Genomic DNA, 8862 nt, shown 5'->3' with positions numbered 1-8862 from the left:
ACCAGCAACAACAACGATATCATCACCAACATCAGGAACACAACTGTCAGCAACAACAGACGTCCTCACAGCCGTGACAAGTGGGCAGTTGGATCTGGTTGTGTGTGTTAAGAAATCTGTGAAATTTAACACTGAAAATAGTATATATTTTATTACATACATACATACAAAAAGCTATATATCTAATTTCTCAGAGATAGTCCGCACGGCCAAGGGGGTTACCGTGCACCCCCCACACCCAACACCCCCCTCACACACAAACACACACACACACACCAGGAATGATATGGACTAGTCTTTAAATGTTCTTCGGGGTCTGCTGAACTCCTTTTCACATGTTCCAAAGAAAAAAATTGGGACGCACCCAGAGTTACTGCCCTTGGCACAAGGGTACCCTCTCGCGCCCTAGTCAATAAAATCAAGACAAGCTCAACTTCAAACCTTCATAAATCATAGTTATATCAAGAACACCATAACATATTATGTGTTTTCTTTTTCAATTGGGTCTTGTCTATTTGAATAAATATCCGGAATTGAAATATCTACATTTATTCTTTCACAATTAAGGCTTGTATTGGCCTACTATCAAATCTTCGACGAATAGACGTAAAATTGTCTTATCACTTCAGTGTAACTCTTTCCGAAATTATTCTTATACAGAGACCTGCAGGGGTCTTCTAGAAATTATTTCACTACACTTGAATGAGCATTTGACCCTTTGGGGAGTCACACTGCTCGAGTTGCTTCCCCTACCCCCAAAATGCTGTTTTGTCAGGAATCGCATTTAAGTCGCAAAATCGTGCGGTTTTTGTGGCTAATATTTACATATGCCATGTTCCCCTGCTTCAAAATACAAGACATACCGATCTGAAGAATTTTCGTTCAAAATGCATTATATATATGATGATGATAAGCAATATTAGGAAAATGAAGTTTACCCACTGAGCACATACCACCTCCCCCCTAACACTCACAGAGATAAAGAAGACTGATTTTAAACGTATTGAGAGTGGTCTGTGATGATCTTACAATTGTTTTCCACACGATTTAGCATCTTGAAGGTAATTGTGAGACTATTGTGCGTCCATACTGATGTTTATAAATGTAACAAAATTTTGACTAACTCTCATATCCTCAAACAGCAAATGTTTCAAGAATGTGATTTTAGGCGATAATGTTATAGTATGCTCTTCTTTGCTGTGAGCCTGGTTATGGTAAAAGTAGATAGAAGAAATAGCAAATATGAAACAATCTCCCATCAAAGGTTTAGGAAGTCCCAGAATGCATTATAAACTTTGAAGAATTGACTGGAGAGCCTTTAGTCTGTATTTCTAATACAAACGGCTGCAGTTTCAGTTAGAGAAGCGTCAGTCAAGATATAGTTAGACAGTGACTCCTGGAACCTGCAGACTTCTTATATACCGCATGGACATGCCTGCAAATTTATGAGGACCTAAGCCCATAGACTGGAGATTGCTATAAAACGCTTCAGAAATGACATACACAAAACAAAACAAAACAAAAAAACAAAAATCAAACAAAAAAAGGAAACATCTTTGATGATTGAGTTGTTAAACAGCAGCCAGAAACTTTTGTGCATTCCTCCGAGACATCGGAGAAAGCATTTTGCAAGCCAGAGTGCATTTCCGTTCAACAAAGAAACACAAAAGAAAACTGGTTTTTATAAAAAGCACATCAGGCATCAGGACTTGTCAATATTTGAAAATGAAGACTGAAAAAATGGTGCTTCAAGCTGCAGAACAGGAAAAGCAGTATATATTGTATATATCGTGCAGATAAGCGATATTAGTCAGGGCGATTTTACGAATTAAATGTGATTCCTGGCAAAACAGCATATCGGGAGTAGGGGAAGCAACTCGAGCAGTGTGACTCCCCAAAGGGTCAAATGTTCATCCAAGCGTACTGAAATAATTTCTAGAAGACCCCTGCAGGTCTCTGTATAAAATGATTTCGGAAAGAGTGACACTAAAGTGATCAGATAAAACAAGCGGACAATTTTCCGTTAATTCGTCAAAGATTTGATAGCTGGCCAAGACAAGACTTAATTGGGCAAAAATGAATGAAGATATTTCAATTCTGGATATTTGTTCGTATAGAAAGGACCCTTTTAAAATAGAAAACGTATAAAATGTGATGGTTTTCTTTATATAAATATAATATGTTGGTGTTTGTAATTGCGTTTGTCAATTTTATTGACCGGGGCGCGAGAGTACCCTTGTGGAGGGGGGGGGGGGGGTGCATGGTAACCCCTCGGCCTTGCGGAGTAGGAAGTAAATAAAGAGACTAACAAATATTGTGCATACGCATGTGTGCGCGAGAACGCATGCGGGCGCATGCGTGTGTGTGTGTGTGTCTGCGCGCGAGCGGTGTGTGTGTGTGTGTGTGAGACGAAATATCCCGCCACCATCTCTCTCAAAGCGTGGTCAATCCGGTAACCAGGAAAGGAAAAACGTGAATAACGGGCCCCTCTGGGCCCTCCTGGTGTCTGATTCAGTCAGTGACAGTTCAGTGTGGGCCCCTTTCTGGTGTCTGATTCAGTCAGTGACAGTTCAGTGTGGGATCCTTCCTGGTGTCTGATTCAGTCAGTGACAGTTCAGTGTGGGCCCCTCCTGGTGTCTGATTCAGTCAGTGACAGTTCAGTGTGGGCCCCTCCTGGTTCAGTCAGTGATAGTTCAGTGTAGGCCCCTCCTGGTGTCTCATTAAGTCAGTGACAGTTCAGTGTGGACCCCTCCTGGTCTCTGATTCAGTCAGTGATAGTTCAGTGTGGGCCCCTTTCTGGTGTCTGATTCAGTCAGCGACAGTTCAGTGTGGGATCCTTCCTGGTGTCTGATTCAGTCAGTGACAGTTCAGTGTGGGCCCCTCCTGGTTCAGTCAGTGATAGTTCAGTGTAGGCCCCTCCTGGTGTCTCATTAAGTCAGTGACAGTTCAGTGTGGACCCCTCCTGGTCTCTGATTCAGTCAGTGATAGTTCAGTGTAGGCCCCTTTCTGGTGTCTGATTCAGTCAGTGACAGTTCAGTGTGGGCCTCTTCCTGGTGTCTGATTCAGTCAGTGACAGTTCAGTGTGGGCCCCTTTCTGGTATCTGATTCAGTCAGTGACAGTTCAGTGTGGGCCCCTCCTGGTGTCTGATTCAGTCAGTGACAGTTCAGTGTGGGCCCCTTTCTGGTGTCTGATTCAGTCAGTGACAGTTCAGTGTAGGCCCCTCCTGGTGTCTGATTCAGTCAGTGACAGTTCAGTGTGGGCCTCTTTCTGGTGTCTGATTCAGTCAGTGACAGTTCAGTGTGGGATCCTTCCTGGTGTCTGATTCAGTCAGTGACAGTTCAGTGTGGGCCTCTTCCTGGTGTCTGATTCAGTCAGTGACAGTTCAGTGTGGGATCCTTCCTGGTGTCTGATTCAGTCAGTGACAGTTCAGTGTGGGCCCCTCCTGGTGTCTGATTCAGTCAGTGACAGTTCAGTGTGGGCCCCTCCTGGTGTCTGATTCAGTCAGTGACAGTTCAGTGTGGGCCCCTCCTGGTGTCTGATTCAGTCAGTGACAGTTCAGTGTGGGATCCTTCCTGGTGTCTGATTCAGTCAGTGACAGTTCAGTGTGGGCCTCTTCCTGGTGTCTGATTCAGTCAGTGACAGTTCAGTGTGGGCCCCCCCCTGGTGTCTGATTCAGTCAGTGACAGTTCAGTGTGCGCCCCTTTCTGGTATCTGATTCAGTCAGTGACAGTTCAGTGTGGGCCCCTCCTGGTGTCTGATTCAGTCAGTGACAGTTCAGTGTGGGCCTCTTTCTGGTGTCTGATTCAGTCAGTGACAGTTCAGTGTGGGCCTCTTTCTGGTGTCTGATTCAGTCAGTGACAGATCAGTGTGGGATCCTTCCTGGTGTCTGATTCAGTCAGTGACAGTTCAGTGTGGGCCTCTTCCTGGTGTCTGATTCAGTCAGTGACAGTTCAGTGTGGGATCCTTCCTGGTGTCTGATTCAGTCAGTGACAGTTCAGTGTGGGCCCCTCCTGGTGTCTGATTCAGTCAGTGACAGTTCAGTGTGGGCCTCTTCCTGGTGTCTGATTCAGTCAGTGACAGTTCAGTGTGGGCCCCTCCTGGTGTCTGATTCAGTCAGTGATAGTTCAGTGTGGGATCCTTCCTGGTGTCTGATTGAGTCAGTGACAGTTCAGTGTGGGCCCCTTTCTGGTGTCTGATTCAGTCAGTGACAGTTCAGTGTGGGCCTCTTTCTGGTGTCTGATTCAGTCAGTGACAGTTCAGTGTGGGCCCCTTTCTGGTGTCTGATTCAGTCAGTGACAGTTCAGTGTGCGCCCCTTTCTGGTGTCTGATTCAGTCAGTGACAGTTCAGTGTGGGCCTCTTTCTGGTGTCTGATTCAGTCAGTGATAGTTCAGTGTAGGCCCCTCCTGGTCTCTGATTCAGTCAGTGACAGTTTTAGTGTGGGCCCCCCCTGGTCTCTGATTCAGTCAGTGATAGTTCAGTGTGGGCCCCTTTCTGGTGTCTGATTCAGTCAGTGACAGTTCAGTGTGGGATCCTTCCTGGTGTCTGATTCAGTCAGTGACAGTTCAGTGTAGGCCCCTCCTGGTGTCTGATTCAGTCAGTGACAGTTCAGTGTGGGCCTCTTCCTGGTGTCTGATTCAGTCAGTGACAGTTCAGTGTGGGCCCCTCCTGGTGTCTGATTCAGTCAGTGACAGTTCAGTGTAGGCCCCTCCTGGTGTCTGATTCAGTCAGTGACAGTTCAGTGTGGGCCTCTTCCTGGTGTCTGATTCAGTCAGTGACAGTTCAGTGTGGGCCCCCCCTGGTGTCTGATTCAGTCAGTGACAGTTCAGTGTAGGCCCCTCCTGGTGTCTGATTCAGTCAGTGACAGTTCAGTGTGGGCCCCTCCTGGTGTCTGATTCAGTAAGTGACAGTTCAGTGTGGGCCCCTCCTGGTGTCTGATTCAGTAAGTGACAGTTCAGTGTGGGCCCCTCCTGGTGTCTGATTCAGTAAGTGACAGTTCAGTGTAGGCCCCTCCTGGTGTCTGATTCAGTCAGTGACAGTTTTAGTGTGGGCCCCTCCTGGTGTCTGATTCAGTCAGTGACAGTTCAGTGTGGGCCTCTTCCTGGTGTCTGATTCAGTCAGTGATAGTTCAGTGTGGGCCCCTCCTGGTGTCTGATTCAGTCAGTGACAGTTCAGTGTGGGATCCTTCCTGGTGTCTGATTCAGTCAGTGACAGTTCAGTGTGGGCCTCTTCCTGGTGTCTGACTGCTCGGCATTAAAACGTGTGTACTTATATTGTAACTGTCAGTCAGTTGGCATATGGTTTCTTGTAGATTAATTCTGTCTCGGCTGAGTTAGGTTCATGGTGTTAATAACAGAGGAGAATTTCGTTCCAGTCTTTCGTTTCACACAACACACAGTATGTTGACAAGCTTGATGCACCCCGTAACACATGTTAACACACACACCCAACATAAGCGAACACACAGACACGATCTTCTTTTTAAGTAACTTTATTTTTTCATGTGTTATTGTTGCATCGTAGTAAAGACAATATCGTCTCATCGTAGTATAAGTGCTCGCCTCATCGTCAAAGACCTCACGAAACACAAACATACGCGCACGCTCACACACACACACACACACACACACACACACGGGCCTATACCCCCCTCCACCCACCCTCCACAAATATAGTATGCACGAACCATTCTACATGCAACACCGCTGTGTACATGTATGGAGCCACATGACCATCGCACCACAAAAGCTGATGACAACAGCCCAAATAAGACTTACAGCAGAGCAATTAAAACAGAAAAATACTCCATGTTCTCAGGGTTAGTGTGTGGACAGTCCCCGTGCAGCAGACAGCCTCCGTGCCTGGATCCATCACACAGTTTGACAACACTCAGCACGATACCAGTGCTTAGAAAATGAACATCTCGGTCAGTAATGACAAAATCATCGTGCACGCAGGAATCATAACCACAATCATACAGAATCGGTGGTATGGGACCGTTGTATCCTCACTCACACACACACACACACACACACACACACACACACACACACATATTGTACAGACATTGTGCAAACAGCAAAGACTAAACACGTTCGCACAGGCTTTCCACAGCACAGAATGTCACAAGCAGCAAAATGCACCCAGATAGCTTTGATGTACCACATACCACAACGTTCAGTGTGTTGACAGGCATAGTGTACCCTATACCGTTATAGTGTGTTGATAGACATAATGTACCCTGTACCGTTACAGTGTGTTGACAGGCATAATGTACCCTGTACTGTTACATACAGTGTGTTGATAGACATAATGTACCCTGTACCGTTACAGTGTGTTGACAGGCATAATGTACCCTGTACCGTTACATACAGTGTGGTGATAGGCATAATGTACCCTGTACCGTTACATACTGTGTGGTGATAGGCATAATGTACCCTGTACCGTTACGTACAGTGTGTTGACAGGCATAATGTACCTTGTACCGTTACATACAGTGTGTTGACAGGCAAAATGTACCCTGTACCGTTACATACAGTGTGTTGACAGGCATAATGTACCCTGTACCGTTACATACAGTGTGTTGATAGGCATAATGTACCCTGTACCGTTACATACAGTGTGTTGACAGGCATAGTGTACCCTGTACCGTTACATACAATGTGTCGATAGGCATAATGTACCCTGTACCGTTACATACAGTGTGTTGACAGGCATAATGTACCCTGTACCGTTACATACAGTGTGTTGACAGGCATAATGTACCCTGTACCGTTACATACAGTGTGTTGACAGGCATAATGTACCCTGTACCGTTACATACAATGTGTTGACAGGCATAATATACCCTGTACCGTTACATACAGTGTGTTGACAGGCATATTGTACACTGTACCGTTACATACAGTGTGTTGTTGGGCATAAAGTACCCTGTACCGTTACATACAGTATGTTGACAGGCATACTGTAGCCTGTACCGTTACATACAGTGTGTTGATAGGCACAATGTACCTTGTACCAGCATACAGAATACAGTGTCTGGATAGGCATAATGTACCCTTTACCGTTACATACAGTGTGTTGAAAGGCACGATGTACCTTGTACCGCAACATACAGTGTGTTGATAGGCATATTGTACCCTGTACCGCAACATTGTGTGTTGATAGGCATAATGTACCTTGTACCGCAACATACAGTGTGTTGATAGGCATAATGTACCCAGTACCGCAACATTGTGTGTTGATAGGCATAATGTACCTTGTACCGCAACATACAGTGTTTTGATAGGCTTAATGTACCGTAACATATGGAGTGTTGATAAGCATAGTGCACCCTGTATCGCAACATACAGTGTGTTGATAGACATGATGTAGCCTTTACCGTTACATACAGTGTGTTGATAGGCATGATGTAGCCTTTACTTTATATACAGTGTGTTGATAGGCATAATGTACCGTAATTTATGGTGTATTGATAGGCATATTGTACCCTGTATCGCAATATACCGTGTGTTGATAGGTATGATGTACCTTGTACTGTTACATACAGTGTATTGATAGGCATACTGTACCTTGTACTGTTACATACAGTGTGTTGATAGGCATACTGTACCTTGTACTGTTACATACAGTGTGTTGATAGGCATACTGTACCTTGTACTGTTACATACAGTGTGTTGATAGGCATAGTGTACCATTTACCGTTACATACAGTGTGTTGATAGGCATGATGTACCCTTTACCGCAACATACAGTGTGTTGATAGGAATATTGCACCATTAGCCACAACAAACAGTGTGTAACGCATACCACAACACACAGTGAGTTTATAGAAATTATGTATCATGTGTCACAGTACTGTGTACTGATAGAAATCATGAACCATGTACCACAACACACAGTATGCTGATAGGAATCGTGTACTATGTAACACGACACACAATGTGCTGACGGGAATTATATACCACGTACCACAATACAGTGTGCTGTTAGAAATGATGTGCCTTGTACACCAGCACACAGTGAGCTGACGGAAATAATGTTTTCCATAGCACACAGTGTGCAGACAGGAATAATGTACCATGTACCACAGCACACAGTATGTTGATAGGCTTGATGCACCACATAGCACAACACATAATATGTTGACAGGCAAAACGCAATCTTGATCACAGAGCACTTTGTGCTAGGCATAATGCATCACGAACCGCGACACACCACGTGCTGCAACATGTGTGCTTAACTCCAAGGTACAGAGTGCCTTAACTCCAAGGTACAGAGTGCCTTAACTCCAAGGTACAGAGTGCCTTAACTCCAAGGTACAGAGAGCCTTAACTCCAAGGTACAGAGTGCCTTAACTCCAAGGTACAGAGTGCCTTAACTCCAAGGTACAGAGAGCCTTAACTCCAAGGTACAGTGTGCCTTAACCCCAAGGTGCAGTATTCTTTAACGCCAAGGTACAGTTTGTAAACCCCAAGGTACAGTGTGCTTTAACCCCAAGGTACAGTGTGTGCCATAACCCCCTCAAGGTACAGTGTGCCATAACCCCAAGGTACAATACACCATAACCTCAAGGTACAGTGTGCCATAACCCCAAGGTACAATACACCATAACCTCAAGGTACAGTGTGCCATAACCCCAAGGTACAGTGTGTGCCATAACCCCAAGGTACAGTGTGCCATAACCTCAAGGTACAGTGTGTGTCATAACCCCAAGGTACAGTGTGCCATAACCCCAAGGTACGGTGTGCCATAACCCCAAGGTACAGTGTGCCATAACCCCAAGGTACAGTGTGTGCCATAACCCCAAGGTACGGTGTGCCATAACCCTAATGTACAATACACCATGACCCCAAGGTACAGT

The sequence above is a fragment of the Babylonia areolata genome, chromosome 28 (assembly GCF_041734735.1).
Source record: "Babylonia areolata isolate BAREFJ2019XMU chromosome 28, ASM4173473v1, whole genome shotgun sequence".
In the NCBI taxonomy this organism is placed as follows: domain Eukaryota; kingdom Metazoa; phylum Mollusca; class Gastropoda; order Neogastropoda; family Buccinidae; genus Babylonia; species Babylonia areolata.
Note: the sequence above shows the minus strand (reverse complement) of the source record.